Source organism: Globicephala melas, chromosome 5, assembly GCF_963455315.2.
Source record: "Globicephala melas chromosome 5, mGloMel1.2, whole genome shotgun sequence".
NCBI lineage: Eukaryota > Metazoa > Chordata > Mammalia > Artiodactyla > Delphinidae > Globicephala > Globicephala melas.
This window is the reverse complement of record NC_083318.1, coordinates 126,475,460-126,502,895: the sequence shown is the minus strand read 5'-3', so window position 1 is coordinate 126,502,895 and position 27,436 is coordinate 126,475,460. Positions and strand designations below refer to the sequence as shown.

The window sequence follows — 27,436 nt, the reverse complement described above, 5'->3', positions numbered from 1 at the left end:
ATCGGACAAAAGTACCTCTCTTAAGAGGAAAATGGGACTATACTTAAATGTTGCTGACGCCACCCTCAGTCTTACCTCTTGACACTCTTTACACTCTCCCTGATTGATCTCTCGTCCAGGTTCCTTTTACTACCCAGCCACTGATAATTTACAGTCCTCTCTCTCCTGATCTCCGTACCCTCAAACTTGTTGACCTCCTTACTGTTTCTGGGTGGCACCTCAAATGCAGTGTGTCTGAAAATATCGTACCTGTCTCTGGAGATGTCACAGTCACCCAGGCGCCAAAGCTAGAATGGAAGCTTGAGAGTCCCGCCTCCACCCCCATGTTCCCACAGTAACTAATACCTAATGATTCCACATCTTAGCATTTCTCAAATCTCTTTTCTCCTCTTTGTGGTCACAGCCATTGGTTTGGTTCGGGCCCTGGTCTTTACAAACAGCTCCTAACTAATTTCCCCATCTCCTTCTCACCCTGTCAGTCTGTCCTCCTTAGTGCAAGTGATCTTCTAAAGCTCTCACTTGCCCGTGTCACTCTCCTGCTTCAGGTGCTGGACTGTTTCCCCCTCCTTCACTAATCATTAAGACCTTTGCCACTCTGACCCCTACTAACTTTTCAAGCTCATTTCCTGCTGCTCCCAATTTATAATCTGTGCTGTGGTTTTAGTAGAGTATCTTCAGTTACTGAGACATGCCATGCTACTCTGCTTTTGAAAGTTCTGGTTCCTTTGCAAAGAAGGAACATTTTTAACCTAATCCCCTATGTATTTCTAGTCTTCCCTCATCAGTTTTGGGATGAGTATTGATTGAATACACAAGGGGCTGCTTGAAAAATATGATAGCTTTAAAAATAGGTCATTTATTATTAAAAATTTTTTTTTTTATTTTGCTTATTTTTGGCGGCATTGGGTCTTTGTTGCTGTGCCCAGGCAGCGAGCGGGGCTACTCTTCGTTGCAGTGTGAGGGCTTCTCATTGCAGTGGCTTCTCTTGTTGCAGAGCATGGGCTCTAGGCACGCGGGCTTCAGTAGTTGCAGCACGCGGGCTCAGTAGTTGTGGCTCACGGGCTTAGTTGCTCCGCGGCATGTGGGATCTTCCGGGACCAGGGATCGAACCCGTGTCCCCTGCATTGGCAGGTGGATTCTTAACCACTGTGCCACCGGGGAAGCCCGGTCATTCATTATTTAAGAACTTTTTTTTTTTTTTTACAGTTCGCAAGAGTGGAAAAAGTGAACTTGTAATTAATTAGGAATCCATCTTTGTATTTTCTATAACATTTAAATACATTAACACTAACTTCACTTATTGTAAATTATCGTTAAGAAATCATGAATTTTTTATATAGTTAAAAATACTTCGTAGTGTCATTTTGTATATTCTTGAATTTCCATTACTAATTTTGCAAAGAAGCTCAAAGCTTTGTGCTGTGGGAGAAAGAGGAAAGGCTACTGCATACGATCTAGACTATTTTAAAGAAAAGGCTATTTTATTACTTTTGAAAACTTAAAACTATTTAGACTAATATCATTAGCCTCTGAACTTTCTGGACTATTAATTGACTTAGCACCTGTCCTCTTGGAAAAAATGCTGACACCTTAGCCCCACACATTTTTAATTATTTCCATTTACTTAAAGCTTATCTATGTCGATGGAGAGTTGCTGTAATTATTTCGTATGTGATTAGAATACTGGAAGCAACTTTCATAAAAAAAGTTTTTGGTATGGTAATTGGAAGGGAACAGGAGAATGTTTCCTAAAAGAGCAAGGAAAAGGCTAAATTTCAGAGGTAGAAACTGAAGGGAGGCTACAAAGTATATGTACTGTGAAGGACAGAAAGTATATGTAGTGCCTTTGGAAATTCAGAAACTATGGACAGAAGACCACTCTGACTAGAGTAAAAAGAAAAAATTCCAGTTGACGTGGAACTCCTGGAGGATACACTACAGCAAAATTACCACAAGAGGGCGATCGAATCCTTCTTTCTCTCAGTCTAATTTAATAATCAAAGCAGGTAAATAACTATAATCATGATTCACGTGGTTAGCATTTAAAATACTAATCTTTTTACAGAAGGTATAGCTGAATCTATTTTGAGCAAGACTAGAACAGGTTAGAAAATTATACATTATATAACGTAAAGCATTAATTATTGAAAGAAAATGTTTTGCCATTGTGAAGTCTTAGTTGAATTACATCATGATGCTTAGCTCAAATCAGAAAATATTTGCAGAACTCCTGCTGTTTATCTTGCTCTGGGTGCCACAAACTGGCACTTATGTTATTTAAAAGTTACTTATTTTATGCTATTTTGTAAAAATTGTAAAATAAATACAGAATTCCCAGTCACTCAAGTTATTTTATTCTACTCTACCTAACAGTATACCATATTTCAAAAAAAACCCAAAACAAAACAACACCCCAGAATCTACTCTTAGTCTTTGATAAATAGTTTCAAGGGCTTCCTAATGCAAATGGGAAAAGCTCTTTTGATTCAGAAGGTGGTAACTGTCACATGATGGGTTCTTATGTTCTTCACAACTCACCCGTGAAAAGGACAGTTCCGACCAAAGGGTGCAAAAGCTACAAAGGCAAGTCACTGCACTAGTGTGGACTCAGATGAAGTGCTAAGCAGGCGGCAGTGCTTCTCTCACATTGAGAACTTCAGGTGTCTTTCTCTTGATAATTCACAGCTGTGCTCTAGTGTGGGTAAAGTAGGAGGAAAAAAAAGATTTTTTATTCCTCCCACCCTTCTACCATCACCCAAGAGTGCCTATCACTAATGATGTCATTTTTATTTTATTTATTTTTAAGGCATTTCTTTCTTTTTTAAAATTTATTTATTTTTGGCTGTGTTGCGTCTTCGTTGCTGTGTGCGGGCTTTCTCTAGTTGCGGCAAGCGGGGGCTTCTCTTGTTGCGGAGTGCGGGCTCTAGGCGCGCGGGCTTCAGTAGTTGCAGCACGTGGGCTCAGTAGTTGTGGTGCAAGGCTTAGTTGCTCCGCGGCATGTGGGATCTTCCCAGATCCAGGGATCGAACCTGTGTCCCCTGCATTGGCAGGCAGATTCTCAACCACTGTGCCACCAGGGAAGCCCCACTAATAATGTCATTTTAAAGTAATTCCTACAGTTGAGTGGGCAGGATGGGATTAGAATCACTAAAATGCAGTCTGTGGCCTGCTTAGTTGATTATGAAAGTTTAATGAATCATAGCCAGCATTTTCATTAAAAAATGAAATTGAATAGAAAATATCAGAATATTCTACTATATGAAGTATCTTAACATATTAAGGGTAGGTATCATGTTATGAAAATGTGGCTTTAGATTATATATATGTATGTAAGTGTATATCTGTACACACGTACTAACATATATTTTGGATCAGCAGGTAAAATGAACAGCAGGTAAAGTGTATTTCTTATTTTTTATAGTTAAGAAAAAGTTTGAAAGTCACTTACTTAAATAAGTATTTTAGTCATACTTTTGTCTATTTGGGATGACTAATTTAGTTTTGAAATGATAACCGAAAAAAAAAAAAGACTGCATTGAAGGGGCTAATTGAAATTTTAAGACCTACTAGAGTATTCTGAACCTGTCGGGGTTTCTATTACCTCCATTGAAATTCTGACTTTAAATCTTAGATCATTTCACTTGTGGTGTAGTATAACCTGTGTATCCAGAAGTCTTTCAAGAAGACAGTAACGTAATGCCAGTTGGTAAATAGGAACTAGGTGAATATGTAACAGCGTTATGGTTTAGACTGGATCCTCTTCTTTTTCTCGGGCATGTGGTTTTAACGTACACCACCACACATGCACAAGCTTGCCGGTGACTGACAAACAGAGAAATATTTTCAGATGCAACGTGTTAAAAAGTTCATAGTCTGCATGAAAGTATCAAGATACAAAAGAAGTGAGAATCCATGCTTGAGTTTTTAAGTAAGCTAGCAGTACTACTGCCTACTTGCCCTGTGTTTTGGTAATACTTCCATAATGCAGATGCAGTAGTCCCTTTAGAAATGTTTACCTGTTTACTTGATCTAGAAAAATACACAAAAGCTGAGATTCTTCTTGATATTTTTCAGAATTGAGGATTTGTAATTTTATACTAATATTTTAATTCACTATATTTGTATGTCTAATAGGTTTTTTAATGCTCAAAACCTTCATATTATATACAATAAGTAGTTAGATAGATATTCTTAAAAAGTTCATAAATTTAATCATATAAGTTTAAAAATATGTTCCTGTGTTTATGTAGGTGCCCTAATTTGCTATATAATATTTTTTCTCGATTCTGTTTAGGTTATAGATACCAGTTTAGGTAAATTTAATTCATTTGACACAAGTGTATATATAAAATATTACTATCTTACCAAATACAGTCAGATGTTTTTTAACAAATCCAGTCTTAAAGTTATGAAGGACTATATGTTTGATGCACATCAGTTTTCTAACTTTAATTATATAAACTAAATGAGAATGACCAATTCATTAGAATATAAGCAGTGCTTTGCTAGATCAGGCCTACTGTTGTTTTTTTTTTTTTTGTCATTTTTAGTTTTTTTAACCTTTTATTTATTTTTACTTTTTATTTTCTTTAACATCTTTATTGGAGTATAATTGCTTTACAGTGGTGTGTTAGTTTCTGCTTTATAAAAAAGTGAATCAGCTATACATATACATATATCCCCACATCTCTTCCCTCTTGCGTCTCCCTCCCTCCCACCCTCTCTATCCCACCCCTGTAGGTGGTCACAAAGCACTGAGCTGATCTCCCTGTGCTATGCGGCTGCTTCCCACTAGCTATCTATTTTACATTTGGTACTGTATATATGTCCATGCCACTCGCTCACTTTCTCCCAGTGTACCCTTCCCCCTCCCCGAGTCCTCAAGTCCATTCTGTAGTAGGTCTGCGTCTCTATTCCCATCCTGCCCCTAGGTTCTTCATGACCTTTTTTTTTTTACATTCCTTATACATGTGTTAGCATGCAGTATTTGTTTTTCTCTTTCTGACTGACTTCACTCTGTATGACAGACTCTAGGTCCATCCACCTCACTACAAATAGCTCAATTTCATTTCTTTTTATGGCTGAGTAATATTCCATTGTATATATGTGCCACATCTTCTTTATCCATTCATCTGTCCATGGACACTTAGGTTGCTTCCATGTCCTGGCTATTGTAAATAGAGCTGCAATGAACATTGTGGTACATGACTCTTTTTGAAGTATGGTTTTCTCAGGGTATATGCCCAGTAGTGGGAGTACTGGGTCATATGGTAGTTCTATTTGTAGTTTTTAAAGGAACCTCCATACTGTTCTCCATAGTGGCTATATCAATTTACATTCCCACCAACAGTGTATGAGGGTTCCCTTTTCTCCACACCCTCTCCAGCATTTATTGTTTGTACATTTTTTGATGATGGCCATTCTGACTGGTGTGAGGTGGTATCTCATTGTAGTTTTGATTTGCATTTCTCTAATGATTAGTGATGTTGAGCATCCTTTCATGTGTCTCTTGGCCATCTGTATGTCTTCTTTGGAGAAGTGTCTATTTAGGTCTTCTGCCCATTTTTGGATTGGGTTGTTTGTTTTTTTGATATTGAGCTGCATGAGTTGCTTGTATGTTTTGGAGATTAATCCTTTGTCAGTTGCTTCATTTGCAAATATTTTCTCCCATTCTGAGAGTTGTCTTTTCGTCTTGTTTATGGTTTCCTTTGCTGTGCAAAAGCTTTTAAGTTTCATTAGGTCCCATTTGTTTATTTTTCTTTTTATTTCCTTTTCTCTAGGAGGTGGGTCAAGAAGGATCTTGCTGTGATTTTGTCATAGAGTGTTCTGCCTATGTTTTCCTCTAAGAGTTTGATAGTGTCTGGCCTTACATTTAGGTCTTTAATCCATTTTCAGTTTATTTTTGTGTATGGTGGTAGGGAGTGTTCTAATGTCATTCTTTTACATGTAGCTGTCCAGTTTTCCCAGCACCACTTATTGAAAAGGCTGTCTTTTCTCCATTGTATATTCTTGCCTCCTTTATCAAAGATAAGGTGACCATATGTGCATGGGTTTATCTCTGGGATTTCTATCCTGTTCCATTGATCTGTATTTCTGTTTTTGTGCCAGTATCATACTGTCATGATTACTGTAGCTTTGTAGTATAGTCTGAAGTCAGGGACCCTGATTCCACCAGCTCTGTTTTTTTCCCTCAGGACTGCTTTGGCTATGCAGGATCTTTTGTGTTTCCATAAAAATTGTGAAATTTTTGTTCTACTTCTGTCAAAAAAGCCAGTGGTAGTATGACAGGGATTGCATTGAATCTGTAGATTGCTTTGGGTAGTATAGTCATTTTCACAATGTTGATTCTTCCAATCCAAGAACATGGTATATCTCTCCATCTGTTTGTATCATCTTTTTTTTTTTTTTTTTTTGTGGTACGCGGGCCTCTCACTGTTGTGGCCTCTCCTGTTGCGGAGCACAGGCTCCGGATGCGCAGGCTCAGCGGCCATGGCTCACGGGCCTAGCTGCTCCACGGCATTTGGGATCTTCCTGGATCGGTGCACGAACCCATGTCCCCTGCGTCGGCAGGCGGACTCTCAACCACTGCGCCACCAGGGAAGCCCTGTTTGTATCATCCTTAATTTCTTTCATCAGTGTCTTATAATTTTCTGCATACAGGTCTTTTGTCTCCTTAAGTAGGTTTATTCCTAGGTATTTTCTTCTTTTTGTTGCAATGGTAAATGGGAGTGTTTCCTTAATTTCACTTTCAGATTTTTCATAATTAGTGTATAGGAATGCAAGAGATTTCTGTGCATTAATTTTATATCCTACTTTACCAAATTTATTGTTTAGTTCTAGTAGTTTTCTAGTAGCATCTTTAGGATTCTCTGTGTATAGTATCATGTCATCTACAAACAGTGACAGCTTTACTTCTTCTTTTCTTATTTGGATTCCTTTTATTTCTTTTTCTTCTCTTTGATGTGGCTAAAACTTCCAAAACAATGCTGAATAAGAGTGGTGAGAGTGGGCAACCTTGTCTTGTTCCTGATCTTAGTGGAAATGCTTTCAGTTTTTCACCACTGAGGACGATGTTGGCTGTGGATTTGTCATATATGGCCTTTATTATGTTGAGGAAAGTTCCTTCTGTGCCTACTTTCTGGAGGGTTTTTATCATAAATGGGTGTTGAATTTTGTCAGGAGCTCTTGCTGCATCTATTGAGTTGATCATACGGCTTTTCTCCTTCAATTTGTTAATGTGGTTTATCACATTGATTGATTTGCGTATATTGAAGAATCCTTGCATTCCTGGGATAAACCCCAGTTGATCATGGTGTATGATACTTTAATGTGCTGTTGGATTCTGTTTGCTAGTATTTTGTTGAGGATTTTTGCATCTGTGTTCATCAATGATATTGGCCTGTAGTTTTCTTTCTTTGTGACATCTTTGTCTGGTTTTGGTATCAGGGTGATGGTGGCCGTGTAGAATGAGTTTGGGAGTGTTCCTTCCTCTGCTATATTTTGGAAGATTTTGAGAAGGATAGGTGTTAGCTCTTCTCTAAATGTTTGATAGAATTAGCCTGTGAAGCCATCTGGTCCTGGAGTTTTGTTTGTTGGGTAATTTTTTTTTAATTTTTTAAAAAATTTTAATTTATTTATGGCTGTGTTGGGTCTTCGTTTCTGTGAGAGGGCTTTCTCTAGTTGCAGCAAGTGGGGGCCACTCTTCATCGCGGTGCACGGACCTCTCACTATCGCAGCCTCTCGTTGTGGAGCACAGGCTCCAGACGTGCAGGTTCAGTAATTGTGACTCATGGGCCTAGCCGCTCTGCGGCATGTGGGATCTTCCCAGACCGGGGCACGAACCCGTGTCCCCTGCATCGGCGGCGGATTCTCAACCACTGCACCACCAGGGAGGCCCTGTTGGATGATTTTTGATCAGTTTCAATATCAGTGCTTGTGATTGGTCTGTTTATATTTTGTATTTCTTCCTGGATCAGTCTCGGAGGTTGTGCTTTTCTAAAAATTTGTCCATTTCTTCCAGCTTGTCCATTTTATTGGTATATAGTTGCTTGTAGTAATCTCTCATGATCCTTTGTATTTCTGCAGTGTCACTTGTTACTTCTCCTTTTTCATTTCTAATTCTATAGATTTGAGTCTTCCTTTTCTCTTGATGAGTCTGGCTAATGGTTTATCAATTTTGTTTATCTTCTTAAAGAACCAGCTTTTAGTATTATAGGTCTTTGCTATTGTTTCCTTCATTTCTTTTTTATTTATTTCTGACCTGATCTTTATGATTTCTTTCCTTCTGCTAACTTTGGGGTTATTTTGTTCTTTCTCTAATTGCTTTAGGTGTAAGGTTAGGTTGTTTATTTGAGATGTTTCTTGTTTCTTAAGGTAGGATTGTATTGCTATAAACTTCCCTCTTAGAACTGCTTTTGCTGCATCCCATAGGTTTTGGGTCATTGTGTTTTCATTGTCATTTGCTTCTAAGTATTTTTTGATTTCCTCAGTGATCTCTTGGTTATTAAGTAGTGTATTGTTTAGCCTCCATGTGTTTGTATTTTTTACAGATTTTTTTCCCTGTAATTGATATCTAGTCTCATAGCGTTGTGGTCGGAAAAGATACTTGATACAATTACAGTTTTCTTAAATTTACCAAGGCTTGATTTGTGACCCAAGATATGATCTATCCTGGAGAATGTTCCATGATCACTTGAGAAGAAAGTGTATTCTGCTGTTTTTGGATGGAATGTCCTATAAATATCAATTAAGTCCATCTTGTTTAATGTGTCATTTAAAGCTTGTGTTTCCATTTATTTTCATTTTGGATGATTTGCCCATTGCTGAAAGTGGGGTGTTAAAGTCCCCTACTATGATTGCATTACTGTCGATTTCCCCTTTTATGGCTGTTAGCGTTTGCCTTATGTATTGAGGTGCTCATATGTTGGGTGTATAAATATTTACAATTGTTATATCTTCTTCTTGGATTGATCCCTTGATAATTATGTGGTGTCCTTCTTTGTCTCTTATAATAGTCTTTGTTTTAAAGTCTATTTTGTCTGATAGAGAATTGCTACTCCAGCTTTCTTTTGATTTCCATTTGAACGGAATATCTTTTTCCTCCCCTCACTTTCAGTCTGTATGTCTCCCTAGGTCTGAAGTGGGTCTCTTGTAGACAGCATATATATGGGTTTTGTTTTTGTATCCATTCAGCCAGTCTGTGTCTTTTGGCTGGAGCATTACATTTAAGGTAATTATGGATATGTATGTTCCTATTACCATTTTCTTAATTGTTTTGGGTTTGTTATTGTAGGTCTTTTCCTTCTCTTGTGTTTCCTACCTAGAGAAGTTCCTTTAGCATTTGTTGTAACGCTGGTTTGGTGGTTCTGAATTCTCCTAGCTCTTGCTTGTCTGTAAAGGTTTTAATTTCTCCCTCAAATCTGAATGAAATCCTTGCTTGGTTGAGTAATCTTGGTTGTAGGTTTTTCCCTTTGATCACGTTAAATATGTCCTGCCACTCCCTTCTGGCTTGAAGAGTTTCTGCTGAAAGATCAGTTGTTAACCTTATGGGGATTCCCTTGTATGTTATTTGTTGTTTTTCCCTTGCTGCTTTTAATATTTTTTCTTTGTATTTAATTTTTGATAATTTGATTAATATGCGTCTTGGTGTGTTTCTCCTTGGATTTATCCTGTATGGTACTCTCTGCACTTCCTGGACTTGACTATTTCCTTTTCCATATTAGGGAAGTTTTCAACTATAATCTCTTCAAATATTTTCTCAGTCCCTTTCTTTTTCTCTTCTTCTTCTGGAACCCCTATAATTCTAATGTTGGTGTGTTTAATGTTGTCCCAGAGGTCTCTGAGACTGTCCTCAATTCTTTTCATTCTTTTTTCTTTATTCTACTCTGCAGTCGTTATTTCCACTCTTTTATCTTCTAGGTCACTTATCCGTTCTTCTGCCTCAGTTATTCTGCTATTGATTCCTTCTGTAGTTTTTAAATTTCATTTATTGTGTTGTTTGTCATTGTTCGTTTTCTCTTTAGTTCCTCTAGGTCCTTGTTAAATGTTTCTTGTATTTTCTCCATTCTATTTCCAAGATTTTGGATCGTCTTTACTATCATTACTCTGGATTCTTTTTCAGGTAGACTGCCTATTTCTTCTTCATTTCTTTGGTCTGGTGGGTTTTTACCTTGCTCCTTCATCTCTTGTGTGTTTCTCTGTCTTCTCATTTTGCTTAACTTACTGTGTTTGGGGTCTCCTTTTTGCAGGCTTCAGGTTCGTAGTTCCCATTGTTTTTGGTGTCTGCCCCCAGTGACTAAGGTTGGTTCAGTGGGTTGTGTAGGCTTCCTGGTGGAGGGGACTAGTGCCTGTGTTCTGGTGGATGTGGTGGATCTTGTCTTTCTGGTGGGCAGGTCCACGTCTGGTGGTGTGTTTTGGGGTGTCTGTGACCTTATTATGATTTTAAGCATCGTCTCTGCTAATGGGTGGGGTTGTGTTCCTGTCTTGCTAGTTGTTTGGCATAGGGTGTCCAGCACTGTAGCTTGCTGGTTGTTGAGTGGAGCTGGGTCTTGGCATTGAGATGGAGATCTCTGGGTGATTTTTGCCATTTGATATTACGTGGAGCTGGGAGGTCTCTGGTGGACCAATGTCCTGAACTTGGCTCTTCCACCTCAGAGGCACAGCCCTGATGCCCAGTCAGAGCACCAAGATGGCTCAGAATAAAAGGGAGAAAGAAAAAGGAAGGGAGGAAGGAAGGAAGGAAGGAAGGATTGAAGTAATTAAAAAAAAAAAAAGAAAGAACAGAGCAACCAAACCAAAAATCAAATCCACCAATGATAACAAATGCTGAAAACTATACTAAAAAAAAAAACAGGGCTTCCCTGGTGGCACAGTGGTTGAGAGTCTGCCTGCTAATGCAGGGGACACGGGTTCGAGCCCTGGTCTGGGAGGATCCCACGTGCCGCGGAGCAACTAGGCCCCTGAGCCACAACTACTGAGCCTGCGTGTCTGGAGCCTGTGCTCCGCAACAAGAGAGGCCGCGATAGTGAGAGGGCCGCGATAGTGAGAGGCCCGCGCGCCACGATGAAGAGTGGCCCCCACTTGCCACAACTAGAGAAAGCCCTTGCACAGAAACGAAGACCCAACACAGCCAAAAATAAATAAATTAATAAACTCCTACCCCCAACATCTACTTAAAAAAAAAAAAAACAAAAACAAGAAACAAACAAAAAAAAACCAGACAGAACTCTAGGACAAATGGTAAAAGCAAAGCTATACAGACAAAATCACACACAGAAGCATACACATACACACTCACAAAAAGAGAAAAAGGGGAAAAAATATATATATATATCATTGCTCCCAAAGTCCATCTCCTCAATTTGGGATGATTGGTTGTCTATTCAGGTATTCCACAGATGCAGGTACATCATGTTGATTGTGTAGATTTAATCCACTGCTTCTGAGGCTGCTGGGAGAGATTTCCCATTCTCTTCTTTGTTCGCACAGCTCCCGGGGTTCAGCTTTGGATTTGGACCCGCTGCATGTAGGTCACCTGAGGGCGTCTTGTTCTTCTCTCAGACAGGATGGGGTTAAAGGAGCAGGTGATTCGGGGGCTCTGGCTCACTCAGGCTGGGGGGAGGGAGGGGTACGGATGCTGGGCGAGCTTGCGGCAGCAGAGGCCGGTGTGATGTTGCACCAGCCGGAGGTGCGCCGTGCGTTCTCCCGGGGAAGTTGTCCCTGGATCACGGGACCCTGGCAGTGGCGGGCTGCACGGGCTCCCCTGAAGGCGGGTGTGGATAGTGACCTGTGCTCGCACCCAGGCTTCTTGGTGGCGGCAGCAGCAGCCTTAGCGTCTCCCGCCCGTCTCTGGGGTCCGCGCTTTTAGCCGCGGCTCGCGCCCGTCTCTGGAGCTCCTTTAAGCAGCGCTCTTAATCCCCTCTCCTCGCGCACCAGGAAACAAAGAGGTAAGAAAAAGTCTCTTGCCTCTTCGGTAGGTCCAGACTTTTCCCCGGACTCCCTCCCGGCTAGCTGTGGCGCACTAAGCCCTTCTGGCTGTGTTCACGCTGCCAACCCCAGTCCTCTCCCTGCGGTCCCACCAAAGCCCGAGCCTCAGCTCCCAGCCCCCGCCCGCCCCAGCGTGTGAGCAGACAAGCCTCTCGGGCTGGTGAGTGCCGGTCGGTGCCGATCCTCTGTGCGGGAATCTCTCCGCTTTGCCCTCCGCACCCCTGTTGCTGCGCTCTCTTCCGCGGCTCCGAAGCTTTCCCCGCTCCGCCACCCGCAGTCTCCGCCCGCGAAGGGCCTTCGTAGTGTGTGGAAACCTTTCCTCCTTCACAGCTCCCTCCCACTGGTGCAGGTCCTGTCCCTATCCTTTTGTCTCTGTTTTTTCTTTTGCCCTACCCAATTACGTGGGGGGTTTCTTGCCTTTTGGGAGGTCTGAGGTCTTCTGCCAGCATTCAGTAGGTGTTCTGTAGGAGTTGTTCCACGTGTAGATGTATTTCTGATGTATCTGTGGGGAGGAAGGTGATCTCTGCGTCTTACCATTCTGCCATCTTGAAGCTCCTCCAGGCCCATTGTTCATCACAGTTTGTTGATTGGAGGGGCCTAAAGAATAGGAACCCCTGCCCTCTGGGGTAGGAATTTCAGAAAGCCAGGAATGTTCCCCAGGTGGAGGATTCTGAGCCTTCGATTTCTTGATCTATTAAAATAAGAGTCCAGAAAGTCCACTAGAGCATTGTTGGGAAGCTCAAATGATATAAATATATTGAAGTGCTTTGTCCATAGAGGGTACTCAAGAAAGGTTAAGCTTCTAGCCCTTTATTCCTTTTAATGATAGTATTAATAACTTACACTGTTACCATCCAATAAAACAGTTCTCCTCATGTGACTTCCCTGCCTGAAAATGTTTTGGGCGCTCTGCCGCCCACATATTAAATGTTTGGCTTCTTAACAGGGCTTACCGTCCCCTCACATCCTCGTGCCAGCCTCTCCTCCAGCCACACGTTGTCATGTCGTTCCTCATGGTCCCTCCAGCCCAGCCACACTCAGGCTCATGAGTTCATACCATTCCTCAGGCACACACCTCTGAGCTTTGTACAGGAGGCTCCTTTTATTTGAAATGCTTTCCCACCCTTCCACCCCTGAAATTTTCTCTTCCCTCTTTAAGCCCAGATGTCACGTCCTTTGTGAACCTTGCTTGAGCCTTCATAGTTGCCTTCCTCTGTGTTCCTACAGAAATTTGATGGTTGCTTTGTTATAACGTTCATCATGTTCATTTTGGTCGTTTACATATGTGTATTTTACCACTGTTTTTAGATCCCCGTAAGGACAGGGACCAAGTCTTACTAATCTTTATGGCGCTTACCCGATAGCTGGCACATTTATAGGCCCTCAGTAAATGTCAGTGAGTGAGTGAGTGAGTGGCTGGATAGGTTAGTTTGTCTTATTTTGGACATCTTCACATGATTTGAGGAATTCCCCAGGCTTTGTTCTTTCCTCCTATCAGACCTGAAATTCCCGCAACAGTCCTTGAACAAAGGTGGACGTGCTGTCTGCCAATGGCTGCCGTTAAGAACTATACACATTGGTAAAGGAGAAGGGGACTCCACTGTCCTTGAAGCATTAAACTCCCAGAAACCTTAAAAGTTGTGAACATTAGCAATACTGTAACTAGTACTCTTATTTTTATTTTCCGGTAATTAAAAAAAATTAGTAATAGGTCCGAAGCTGTATCACAGGAATTTTTTTCTCAGAAAATTTGGAAACTTAATGGCATATAAGGAACCAAGCAGTGGAATGCAGAGGAAATATTAGGGATATTCACCCACCTTGTCACTATGGACAAATTAACTTGGATGCAAAACGCCAGTAACAGAAATCAATTTTTAAAAAAAAAACCTCAAGGTAAATACAAAGAGTTAAATCCGATAACAAGGTCCAGAGGCGTGGAGGTCTGGATCAATGGAAGGGGGAGAAAGAGGCCAGTAATGTTGCAGTGATACAGTCTCGAGGTGTAGTAAGTATTTGTTTATAGTGGAGTCGTATTTTATGCAAGAACACAGTGTTCATGTTTGTACCTGAAGTAAAATTGTATGAAGTCAGTGTTCCTTGAATATTTTTAGGAAGAGGCCAAGATGGAGAGAGAACAACACATGCAAAAGCTGTCAGAGAACTTGCCTTCTTGGTGGAAGGGCAAGTAGTTCAATATATCCAGGATGGATATATTCCAGTGGCTGGAAAGAAAGCTGGATGGGTTAGTGGGGCTGGTCAGAAGGGGCTTTGAAAGTAACAGAGTGTGGATTGATGCCGAAAGATTCCTAAGTTGGAAAGTGACACAGTCAGATTTGCATGATTAAGAGATCATGATAGTGTTAATGTGTTTAAAAGATTATGATGACTTCACTGTAGAGATTAAGACTGGAGTCCTGCAGAATACTGAGAGGTTGTTGAGGTTATCCAGTATAGGGGTAATAATAATGAACGTTACCCGGTGCGAACCGAGAGAATTCCAAGAGAATGCAAAGTACTTACACTTAAATCTGCCGGGGAGGCAAGTTCTAACCATTGCTTCCCTAGGGAACTTTATCCCTTATGGAGTATTCACGTATCCTCTGTTAAAACCTGGTAGAGGATTGTACTTGGCTTGAAGAAACTATACTTTGTTCTAAGTCAGACTATGGCACAAAAATTTGGTTGAATACAGCTTTGTTTATGTAATGTGTGTAGTTACAAAATATAAATCTGAGTAGATTGCATTTTGTATTGTACTTGAGAAATAACTTAAAGTTTACTTTTATAACATAGCCTGTTTTTGCAGCATTTCCTCAGGTGAGTGCATTGATTTCCCCTAAGTCAGCATTTTGTAAATGTTGACTTTTTCAGTTCTTTATAGTGGCAGATATGAGACTGGTAGCTTTGGCATGATCCTCACCGAATTGCTTACCTTTTCAGGAAGCACATGTATTATACTACACGTTGTCATGGAAATAAACATTATGAGATGGAAAAGAGGTTTCTTCCAAGACAAAAGAAGAAAAATTCTGTAAAATCTCACTGATCAAAAATTAAATACTCATGTTGTTATTTGTATGTAGTTCTGAAAGCTTTAAGTCCGTAAATAGGCTTTCAGGGTTTTTTTCCATTAATTACAGGCTTTTTACTTCTTTCCCACTTTCAAAATATGTTGATTTTGAGAGCATTTGTAATAATACTTCAATGTGTTAACATTATGATAAGTTTTTAATAAATAACTTGTAATTTCTTACTCAGAAAATCATGGAGCTATATAGTCTTGGCTAATACTTTAATCACCATTTTCTATAGAAAGCAGTGTGACCTTATTTCATAGGGCCATTGAAAATGAAAAGCTTTGTTATGTTTTCTTTCACAGTAGTTAGTGTTGTCTAGCTGTGCTGAAATTTTTCCTTTTTCTGTTTTCATTAGCAGTTCTTATAGCATTTTAGGACAGTGCCGGGGATACCTGTAATATGTATATAGGCTTTTTATTAGTGAATTGCTTTTTTCTTTATGGAGCAATTTTAATATACGTAGTGAAGACAATGGCTCATAATTGACAGTGAGACTTGTAAAAATTGGTGATTCTTTTTTAAAATATGAATTGTGTTTTGAAGAAGCACAATGCAAGTAAGCTATAAATAGAAAAGTTGGGATCATTGGAAGATCTTTTAGTAACACAGTAAGTTTATTTTGGTCAAATGAAAAAGGGAGTAAGGCACAAACTTGCTTTCAAAATGAATATTTAGTTAATTTTAGTTTCTGTTGCATCCTGTCTTTGTGGAGTACTCATCATTTGGCCATTTGGAACTCAAGACTGTAGTTGGTAGACTCGAAGGGAACAGATATCCTCTTTTAACAGTAAAATGGTGGGTATCATTTATTAGTAGTAAAAAAAATTATGTTTTTGTAATACTTTCAGTTTTTAAAAGTATCTTTTTATTCAGAGTGTACAGTAAGAGAATGTCATTAAAATTTTAAATGGGCATCATTTTCCCAATGAGGTGGCAGAGTCTGAGAAATGTCAAAAGAATTGTTCAGAGTCCTATCGTGATTTGAACCCCTGTTATTTTGACTAAATAGTGCAGTTTTCTGTATGATAGGATAAAATCAGTGAATATACTTAGGGAGAACTAACTCTCTTTGGGATAGTCTAGAAAAGATTGCATAGGGCAGATAAACTAGGTAACTAGCAATTACTAAGATCTGTTTCAAGTAACATTTTCATTGCATCTCAATTACATTTTAAAAATTTAGCTAAGATTCTAGTTAATATGACCCTTTATCATACCCTGCCTCTGGTGTATGCTACATTTTAGCAACAAGCAAAAGCTTCTTTATTCACTATGGACAGAGCTTTGGGGAGATCTGATGTATTCTTTGTTTTTTTCAAGGAAGACTCGAATGTATTTGTGAGATCTGATTAGATCAAAGACTGAGTGATGTGCATCTCAGTTATAAGTGGATATAAATTCTATATTTTATTTGAAGCCTAAAGAAGATAGGGGTGAGAAAGGAAATTACTGTTTCTACAACCATCCCAAATTTCATTGTAGGCTTTAGTCTGCAGTAATAAATCAAGATAACTAGATTTGCTTAGCTAAGATGGATAGATTTATTGGTTCCATTTTTAAGTTTTGATATGAATAAGTAAACTGCTACCAGTTGCGTATGTTTCATCTCTTCTAATAATGTTTTATTGCCATCTGCTCCCCTGCATTTTGACATCATTAAACTAAACAGTCCACTTGCCGTAAAGGCCTGACTGGAGCTGTCCATTGTGAAAACCATGGTGTGAAGCATATAAATATGTTCTATCTCTTTATGTAACAAATATATTTTTGTTTAGAATTATGGCCCTGACATAGGAAAAAATAAAAGTAGCAGCCATTAACTGCCCTCTTTTTTTTTTTTTTTTTAAATGTCCTCTTATTGGAATTTTTTCCCATGTTGGAACCTTCCCAGCTCTGATGCAAGTGCTCTGTGTTGAAAGCTCTTCTTTTCTCCCCATTTTCGTCTCATCCTGAGATTAAAATATTAAATCTTTTGTAAGGGAAGATACCTGGATTTATTCACATATGCTTTTCATAAAGAATTATTACTTCCTTAAGTCAGAAGAGAGAAAGACAAATGCCATATGATATCACTTATATGTGGAATCTAAAATATGACACAAATGAACATATCTATGGAACAGAAATAGTCTCACAGACATAGAGAACAGACTTGTGGTTGCCAAGGGGGAGGGGGCGTGGGGGGAGGAAAGGATTGGGAGTTAGGGATTAGCAGATGCAAACTATTACATATAGGTTGGATAAACAGCAAGGTCCTACTGTATAGCACAGGGAACTATGTTCAATACCCTGTGATAAACCATAATGGAAAAGAATATGAAAAAGAATATATATGCGTAACTGAGTCACTTTGCTATACAGCAGAAATTAACACAACATTGTAAATCAGCTCTACTTTGATAAAATTTTTAAAGAAAGAATTATTACTTCTTATTATTACACACCTGTCTTTGTAAATAAAGTTTTATTAGAGCACAGACATGCTCATTCATTTACGTGTTGTCTGTGGCTCCTTTGGTGCTCCAGTGGCACAGTTGAGTAGTTGCAACATAAACCATATGGCCCACAAAGCCTAATATATTTACTCTCTAGCCATTTACAGAAAAAAAATTACCAACCCTAGGTTTAGACCACAGGAATAAGTAAAAGTATGCTTGCTAATTCTGCATAGTAGATGCACACTTTATTGGGGGTCATGAGCAGTCTTGACAGGCACTAATCCTAAAGCACTCTGTTCACTTTGATTGTGAACATCACCCATAAGAAGATAAATTCTTTGGGGGCAGGTATCTTATTCTTGGGTGTATCTTTCCTACCAGAAGAGTTCCTAGACCTAAAACGTTGAATGTGCTCACTAGGTAGCTCTTGAATGAGTGGATACTTTATTTCTTTTAACCATGTTAAGATCTTATGTCAGAGTATAAAATAATTGACATTTATGAAGCATTTCTTACACACTCAAGGAACTATAAGTAAACACTTATAGTACCTTATTTAACCCTCTCACACTTTGAGGTAGTTATTATTTTTGCTGTTTTACAGATGAGGAAACTAAGTCCCCAAATGATGGAACTTCGAAGTTCACACTAGAAATTAGAAGAACGAGGAGCCCAAGTGTCTCTTAACGTCAGTCATTATGCTAGAGATACTGCTCCCTCCAGCATAAAATAGCTGAGCAATGTTCTCTGCTTTTAAAAGATATGAAATTCAAGCATAACTTTGGATAATGATAATATAATTTTATTTTAGAGATCTAATGACTTTAATTGAGAAAGATACCTTAGAGAATTAATAGTAGTAATGGAAATGTAAGGAGTATCCCAGGTTTTACATTTTCCAGTAACTTGTATTCATCATTAGAGACATGTTTGGTATTGTTTGACATGGGGAGCTCTTCTTAAATTTTCTTTCCCTTTCTGCTTGTTTTGCCTACCTTAAAAGAATCCTTATTTATATGAGCACTCAAGTCTGAGGTCACTTTCTCCTTTACTTCTAAGACTAGGTTGCTTTCTCACTTAAATAAATAGGTGAAAATTGGTGGGAAAATGGTAAAAAGGCAAGCCCATTTGGATTTCATGTTACTTTGGCAATAAAATGTGTGAGAACTCTAGATATAATGTGAGTATAAATAATTTTAATATATGTCCTTATGGTTTTCTCATTCAAATATGAGTAAAATTCTACAAATTTAGTATTTTAAATAAATTCTTAGCTTGCACAGTCTGTATGAGTTTACCAGTGATCCTCTCTAGTACGCCGGAGGTCATGAATCACGTCTCAGATTTGTGGGTTTCTTAACTATTTTATCTGACTTTGTTTCGTTGTCTTTATTTCCCCCCTCCCCTCCCTCTCGCTCCCTCCCCCATGCCTCTCTCTCAGCATGAAGCACATTGAGTGCCCATGATTAGAGCATGGCCTTGTCTTCCCATTATAAAAGTCGAAATTGTAACAGTGGTACTGAGATGATTTAGAAAACTCTGTAAGTGATAAATAATTTGTTGGTTTTTAATAGAATGTTGGCAAAAACAGATTTTTTTTAAGATCTGTTATCTTTATTTACAAGGTACGGACTGGGTTTCTTTTAGTTGTAACTCTGACCAAATGGAAGTTTTCTATGTAAGTAGTTAGTTAAGTTAGTTAGTAGGGTGATAAAGGCAAGTTTCTGTATCCCGAATTTTAATGATGTGTGAAGCAAAAAATTGAAAAAGCAGAGAAAACCTAATCCAAGTCCCCACACTCACTTTAATTAAGACACCCGAGATCCAGTTTAATCTGCGTTCTTAAGAGTTGAAAGGCTGGTTGCTAATGGAAGAAACAAACCTCCTGAAGTTGCGGAAATATTCGATACTTTGAGGCTTGGGTGCACCTGTTCCAATTCTTTATGGTGTACATACCAGCATTCTCCACTGCTTAGGGAAATGATAATAGTTTAATCTGTCCAATTTTGCTTTTAATCATTGAATTAAAAATTTTTTTGATTCCACTTAACAAAAGTTGTACAAACCTCTCTAGAATGTACTTTCCTCTGATACTAGATCTTGGCTCAACATTAAACCTTTTCTGTTTCTACTGGATATGATTTCATGCCTGGATTATGAAGAGTAGACTGTTGTTTATGCTTTCAACATAAGGGGCTTGACAGACAAAACGCACAGATTCTACGCTTCTCATGGCCACCATCTATTTGAGGCGGCTGGGGACAGGACAGAGAAGAACGCGCCTGCTGCCCGTGATACTATGCAAGTGTGTTGCCATCACCGCTACCCATTTAGTATGCGTAAAATTTCTACCATACCTTCGTGAACATATTCTCTGAGATGTTGAATTACAATGTTGTATCTCCCCAAGAGTGCCAGAGTGTCACTGTGATGTAGCCCAGTTATTTATATGAGGACACCATTAGCCTCAGTGTTTATAACAGGAACATGCCTTTTGGTAGAGCCAGTTGTTTTTCACACCATAAAACCTCACGTATGACTTCTCGGTCCAGGCTGTAAACATCTGTCCTTTTTCTTTTGAGGGAGAATGTTAAGATTCTTAATTTCAGCCTTATTTCTGACTTAATGAGAATGAAATATTACAGCGTTCTTAAAACATATTTGATGGTTATCCATAGATTTACTGCTATAACTTTCTCTGTTGCTTTCTCTTAATTCAAATATAGTAGTTGAAATATTTACATCCATATAGTTTGTACAACAAAAATGGATTCAACATTTAATGCTACAGGCCTCTTTGTCTTTAGCAAAAGCATTAGATCTATAATTATATTTCCCTTTCTGAAGCAGTTTATATAAATTCTCTGAAATGTTTCTCAAAACATAAAGAATTAGCTTTATAGCCATATGTTATATTTTAAGAACTTTGAAGCCATTAATTATAAAGGCTGAAAAGGATGGACAGCCAGGTCGAGGAAGAGAAAGTTAGATCTCTGTAATAAACTTACCTTTTTTTTTTTTTTTTTGCCGTATGCAGGCCTCTCACTGTTGTGGCCTCTCCCATTGCGGAGCACAGGCTCCGGACGCGCAGGCTCAGTGGCCATGGCTCACGGGCCCAGCCGCTCCGTAGCATGTGGGATCAGAATCAGTCCCCGGCATCGGCAGGCAGACTCTCAACCACTGCGCCACCAGGGAAGCCCATAAACTTATCTTTTACAGGTACATGAAGGACTTAAAAGTGATAATCTAAGATGTTAGGCATACCAGGGCAAATAAAAAAATAATGCTTTCATATATTATTCCTAAATTTACCATAGCAGCCTTATTAAGAAAATTAAAATAGCAGAAGATAATCATCATTATCATTATCCCCTCCTTCTAAACTGGTCTAGAAGTTAGTACTTCCACGTTTAGATCACAGTCAAGAAGATCTGCCTTCATATTTTCTTGGGTCAAGGTAGTGCCTGGCAAAGAGCTTGGCACACAGTAAGCACATAATAAATATTTGGTGAACGAGTGCTTAGGGACATAGGCTTTGGAGTCAGATAGACTTGGTTTTGGATCCCATGTTCTCTACTCTGCTTCTTTGGCTTCCATGATGCACTCTCCTGGTTTTTCTCCTACCTCTTTCTCTGTTCCCAAAGTATTTCTGTCATTTGTCTTGTGCCTTAGGAGCTTTTCTATTTCATGCCACTCTTTCCCTGAACAATTTCATTTATTCCCACAGCCTCAGTTGTCATCAATGTGCTGATAACTCTTGAATCATTCTTCTAGCTCAGATCTTTTTCCTGAGTTCATATATTCAGTAGACTGTCTATACTTAGATGAACCAAGAGCACCTCCAACTCAAAAAAAAAAAAAAAAGGCTCGAGCTCTATGAGGGAAAGGACGAAACATGTACACCTACTCTACTGGGTACCTGCGTATAACATAGTACCTGCCACACCGTAGGCTGCAGGTATACACTTGACTGAATGGATATCTGTAATTAAACTGATTATCTTTCCATCATCCTAGCACTAACTCCACTATAACATAATTGACTAATTACTGGTCTGTAACCTTCTTTAAACTCCATGAGGGCAGAAATCCTATCTGTCTTATTTGCAGCAGTTAAGCCTAGCGCATTATTTGGTATATAGTAGTTATTCAAAAAATATTTGCTTCATTTTATTGCTGTACATGTCTTTGGGCAAATCACTTATCCTTTCTGAGCTTTGTATTCCTGACCCATCAAATAGTAATAATATTACCTTATATTGTTGTTGTAAAGATGAAACAATTCAGTTTAATATGTATAAAATTTTTCTTTAACTTTTTACTATAAAAAAAGTTCAAATACACACAAAAACATGTAACTAGAGACTTAGTTTCTTCTACATGTATATTGCAAGGAGTGGGGAGATGGAAAGGATTACAGACTAAAAGATTTAGGAGACATACACCAACTGTAGTATATGGACCTTCCTTATTTGGATCCTGATTAATATTGTGTTGGGGTGTGTGTGGTAAGCCGAATAATGTCCCCCCAAAGATGTCCATGTCCTAATATCCAGAGCCTGTGAATATGTTATATTGCATGTCGAAGGGGAATTAGGGATGCAGATGGAATTACGATTGTTTATCACCTGACCTTAAAATAGGGATATTATCCTGGTGGGCCCATTGTAATCACGAGGGCCTTTAAAACTGGAAGAGGGAAGCAAAGAGAGGGTTAGAGTGCTGTAGCGTGAGAAGGACTCAACCTGCTGGCTTTGAGATGGTGGATGAACCATGGAATTTGGGCAGCTCTAGAAGCTGGAAAAAAGCAAGGAAATGGATTTTCCCTAGAGCTTTCAGGAAGAAACTCGGCCCTGCCAACGCCTTGACTTTGGCCCGGTAATATCAGTATAGGAGAACTGTAAAATAATACACTTGTGCTGTTTTTAAGTCGATGCGGTTTTAGTAATTTGTTACAGCAGCGAGAGAAAACTAATACAGAGGTTAATCAGAAGTAAATTGGAAAATTGGTTATTTGATGATGATAAGGAGATTTTTGTTTTATTTTAGGTGTGATAATGGTATTATGGGTAGATTTTTTAAAAAGAGTACTCTTAGAAATGATGTTGAAATATTATGGATTAAATGATAAATCTTGAATTTGCTTCAGGACAGTTCAGAGACGGCAGGGGAGTGAGCGAATATAGTCGAAACATGATTGGTTATCAGGTGATACGTTGTAAAGCTTGATTTTTTTCCTCTTTATTAAATTTTATGGGTTTTTAAAATAATGAATTGTTTCCGTAGCATCCTCTAAAGATGATCAATGTGGTTTTTTTAAATTCCAGGATCATTGTAAGTTCATGTTAACTTATTTGAAGTATTTCAATCCTTTGTAGTTATTATTATTATTATTAATGTTCAGGCTGTCTCATCTGCTTCTTTAAGTCCATTTGATACAACTCTAGTTCTTTGATAGCGTTCTTGCTTTCTACTTCGACAAGATATTCTGGACTTTCCATGTTCATTGTTTGTCCCAATCCTAGAATCAGCAGTTTCTCTAAGGAGTCTGGTTCCTTTCAGTGGGAAGACAATAATTTTGGTGCCAGAGTCATTCATTCTCTAAACAGAGATTTGTTAAGCAACGTGCTGGGGACTGTTCTAGGTGCCAGAGATACAGCAATGAACGAAACAGACAGTGTCCCTGGCCTCAAGGTGTGGAGAGAGAGATAAAAAGCAATAAGAAGAATATAAAATACGTTAGATGGGGATGATAAACCAGTTAAGGAGTATAGAGAATGCTGGTTTGGAGAGAGAGGGTTGCTGTTTTATGTAGGGTGATGAGAGAAAGCCACATGGGTAAAAGGGCCTCTGAGCAGAGAACAGGAAGGAAATGAGGGAGCAAGCCATGCAAGCAGCTGGGGAGAAGATTTCCAGGCAGAGGGACTAGAAACTACAAAGGCCCTGAATTAGAAGCATACTGGCCATTTAGAGAAATAGTAAGGAAGACAGTGTGCCCTGTAGCTCGTGAGCAAAGGAAAAGTGGCAGATCAGGCCAGAGAGGTCGCAGGAGTCAGATTCTATAGGACCTCTGGTTTTAGTTCTGACTTAGAAGGGAGTTGTTGGAGGGTTTTTAGCAGAGGAGCAGCGTGACCTGATTTAGTCTTTCCTGGCCTCTATGTCCTTGGAAGGGTAGAGCAGGATCTTTAGGCAGTCACTGCAATAAGTTATCCAAGCAAGAGGTAATGATGGCTTGAACTGGGACGTACTCTGGACGTTGTAAGCAGTCATCAGGTTATATATTTCTCATATTGTCGTGGGCAGTTCATCTTTCAACACCAACTTGCTCTCCTACTGAATGATATGTTCAGCAATTCAAAAGCACTACATCTAGTAAGAGTAACCTTCCTTGGAAGACGCTTAGCGACATCTGTTTGTTTAGGGGGATATCATCCCCCAGCCCCATTTGACTTATGTTAAGTTTCCAAGTAAGGTTTGATGTAACGTAGTGTTTTTTCACCTAATATATGCCAGTAATAAGAATATTTTACTGGTAGTTGAGTAATTTGACTTGAACCAGAGAGTTAACTGATGAATTTCATGCCTGTTCAGGTACAGCCTGGCCAGATATTTAAATCTACATTATAATCTTCACTACTCTTTTTTTTTTTTTTAACAATATTGGTTTAGAGTTAACAGCTGTTTTTGAAAAAATATCATATAACCCACCTTATTCTTATCTTAACACCTCTTTATTTATTTATTTATTTATTTTGCAGCATACGGGAATCTTAGTTCCCTGACCAAGGAGTGAACCCATGCTCCCTGCAGTGGAAGCGCGGAGTCTTAACCACTGGACTGCCAGGGCAGTCCCTAACCCACCTTATTCTTAATATAGTTGGAAAACATCTGTTTTCAGAGAATTCACACATTGTACTACCTGGAATTCTAATGGTCTTAATCTTTGTTTTCTCTCTGGAAACTTTATATATATAAACAAGAGCCTTTTAGTGAGCTCAGCTATATTTGAAGCACATAGTAAATAATTAGATGATTTCTAATTCCTTATATGTTACATAGTCTTTTATAACATAATACTCTACAAATCCCCAGTAATATATTTATGTGGCACATTACTGAGAAGTTACTTGGATAAACTTGAAAATCACATAGTTAGGGCCTTAAAATGGTTAGAAAAGAAAATTAAACCTCAGGATAAGATTGCTTAAAACTTGTGTTAACTAATTTGCTAAATGATGCAAACTTGAATCATCTGCTTGGGGAAAAATGCAATTAAGGTCTTTCTAGAGTAAAGAGTTTTCACTTTATCTTTCCAAGTGATATACCACAAAAATTTCCCCAATATCAGGAGGTACGTGTTCTACTAAATTAATGAATATCACGTGGTTCAATTTTTAAAAATTCTTTATCACCAATTTATAGTCTATAGTCCAAAAGAAATGACCTTATTTCTTTGTAGTAAATTAAATTTCATGGTTAGTAAGTCAGTGGTCTGTTTGCTTTTTTAAAAAGTATTGCCCCTTAGAATTCTCAGATATATCACTATGACAAATATTTTAAAAACTAGCAACTCAACATATTGTGCGTTGGTTAAATTTTACTTGATTAATTTGACAACATTACATATTATATACTGAGAAGGTATTCTAGTGTGCTGCTAGGTTTCCCACTAATTTATATTAACTTATTTAATGATAATCTTTGTAATCTTAGGTTTGACTATCATAGTGCTAAAAACAAAAGCTTAGAATAAGTATGAATGTATGTCATTCCAAACCTTTAAGACTCATAAATTATCATTCTAAAGTTAATAAAAGATATCTCACTAACACTTACTTTGGAGAGTAGCTACTGGCTTTAAATTTCTCGATGAGTTTTATGATGCTGAAATATATTTAATACAAAAGAAAAAAATTAACTTTTAAACATGGTTCCATTGGGATAGAGATCAGCCATGAAAGAAGCCTAATTTAATGGAAGATGTTCAAGATTAAGATTAAAAAGGAAAACTTGAGTCAAGAACTAAGCTCCGCTTCATGTTCTCATTGTGACACTTTACTGACTTACTCATTATTCAGTTTGAATAAGTCACTTAAATTTTTGTGACTTAGGTTCCTAGATTATGAAATAGGGCTTATTCAATGCTCCCATTTAATACCTCTATTAGAACTTAAAAGAAAAATCTGGTTTTATTACAGATAAGTAGATTGAGGTCTTTAAACTGCTGTCTCTAAAGAGATGTATATTTTTTTCTACATAAAATTTATTTTTATGGCAGTTTCAATAAATTTGAAGTATTTTGGTCTCTCTACTCCCCGTGGAAGACTGTTTTTGTCTGTGTGGTAGTGCAGTTTTTTTTTGTTTTGTTTTGTTTTTTTGCGGTACACGGGCCTCTCACTGTTGTGGCCTCTCCCATTGCGGAGCACAGGCTCCGGATGCGCAGGCTCAGCGGCCATGGCTCACGGGCCCAGCCGCTCCACGGCATGTGGGATCCTCCCGGACCGGGGCACGAACCCGCGTCCCCTGCATCGGCAGGCGGACTCTCAACCACTGCACCACCAGGGAAGCCGGTAGTGCAGTTTTATACAGAATTATAAAGGAAGCTGGGCTCATGTTGTGGTGCTTCCCCTTTTCTAAAACTTCACCTTCTTACACCTCCCTCTCCCCAATAAGCCAAGGGAGCAGAGGCCAGGGAGTGGGCACTTGACAGCTCAAAAGTTGCCCACTCCTGTGCTAGACTAGTGAGAAATTCAGTCTGAAGAAATGAAACAGCACTTTATTCATAAGGGAAATAACTGTTCCTTGGAAATGTTCAGGGCTTGGTAAAAATTAACAAGGCTTGTGTAGCTTTGTGTGAGGACCAGTGTACCAGCAACACAGCAACAAAACGGAGGTGTGAGAATTTCTATCTTATCCAAAGTGGTTAAAATGGGGCAGTAACAAAAAACAAGGCTTTTCTTCCCAAGGAAGGAACAGCAGTGAGCTCAGACCCTCTTTATATGTGTTTAAGACACAGTCACATGTTTCATGTTTAAGAATGGCTTCTCGTGTTAAATAAGTTAGTTCCCATGTACCTTCTCCTTGAAGCATGGGCCAGATGGATTCTGTCCCATTTTACAATGACTGATGGGGAATTACTACACTCTTTTATTGCTATAAATGTCTCAGTGACTCAGTACTTTAGGGCTTATGCATAGATGTGATGAAATAAAGGCATATGGTAGATGAAAGGGTTTGACTCTCTTTGAGGTCTGATTTTCAGATTTTTCAATTGGTAACTTTCCCACTGTTTGAAATCCTGAACCTAATCCATATTTTAAAAATAGCTATCTCAATTGTGTTCTTTAAAAAGGCAAAATGAAAGTGATTCGGAACCTTTCCTTTTTCATTTACTTGATTAAATATTAATTTTTTGCCTTTTTTTTTTTTTTTTTTTGTGGTACATGGGCCTGTCACTGCTGTGGCCTCTTCCGTTGCGGAGCACAGGCTCCGGACGCGCAGGCTCAGCGGCCATGGCTCACGGGCCCAGCCGTAACGCGGCATGTGGGATCTTCCCGGACCGGGGCACGAACCCGCGTCCCCTGCATCGGCAGGCGGACTCTCAACCACTGCGCCACCAGGGAAGCCCTGCCTTCTATTTTTAAGGCAGTTTTCTGGTAATGGGTAGAAAGAAGTTAATAGAAGGAAGCTGTCATTTTACAGAGTTTATCATTGATTTAGGAAGGAAAAATATTACAGGATATTGATAAATAGCAAATATATTTCATAGGTGGAGGTGTTAAAGATGTTAAGAGGGACAAGAGAACACTTCTGACTGGGATAATCAGGGAATCCTGGGGAAGAAGATGGAATTTCCATGAGCCTTACAGAATGGGAAATCCATGAGTAGCCATGGAGAAAGGGACATTTCATCGACTGTGCCTCATAGAAGCA

The 27,436-nt window shown here is 38.9% G+C and overlaps 1 protein-coding gene across 10 annotated transcripts in view; it reads left to right on the top strand.

Moving 5' to 3' along the window:
- Positions 1 to 27,436, top strand: part of PDLIM5 (PDZ and LIM domain 5) — a 211,962-nt gene that overhangs the window by 162,551 nt on the left and 21,975 nt on the right. The gene's annotated exons all lie outside the window — the stretch shown is intronic.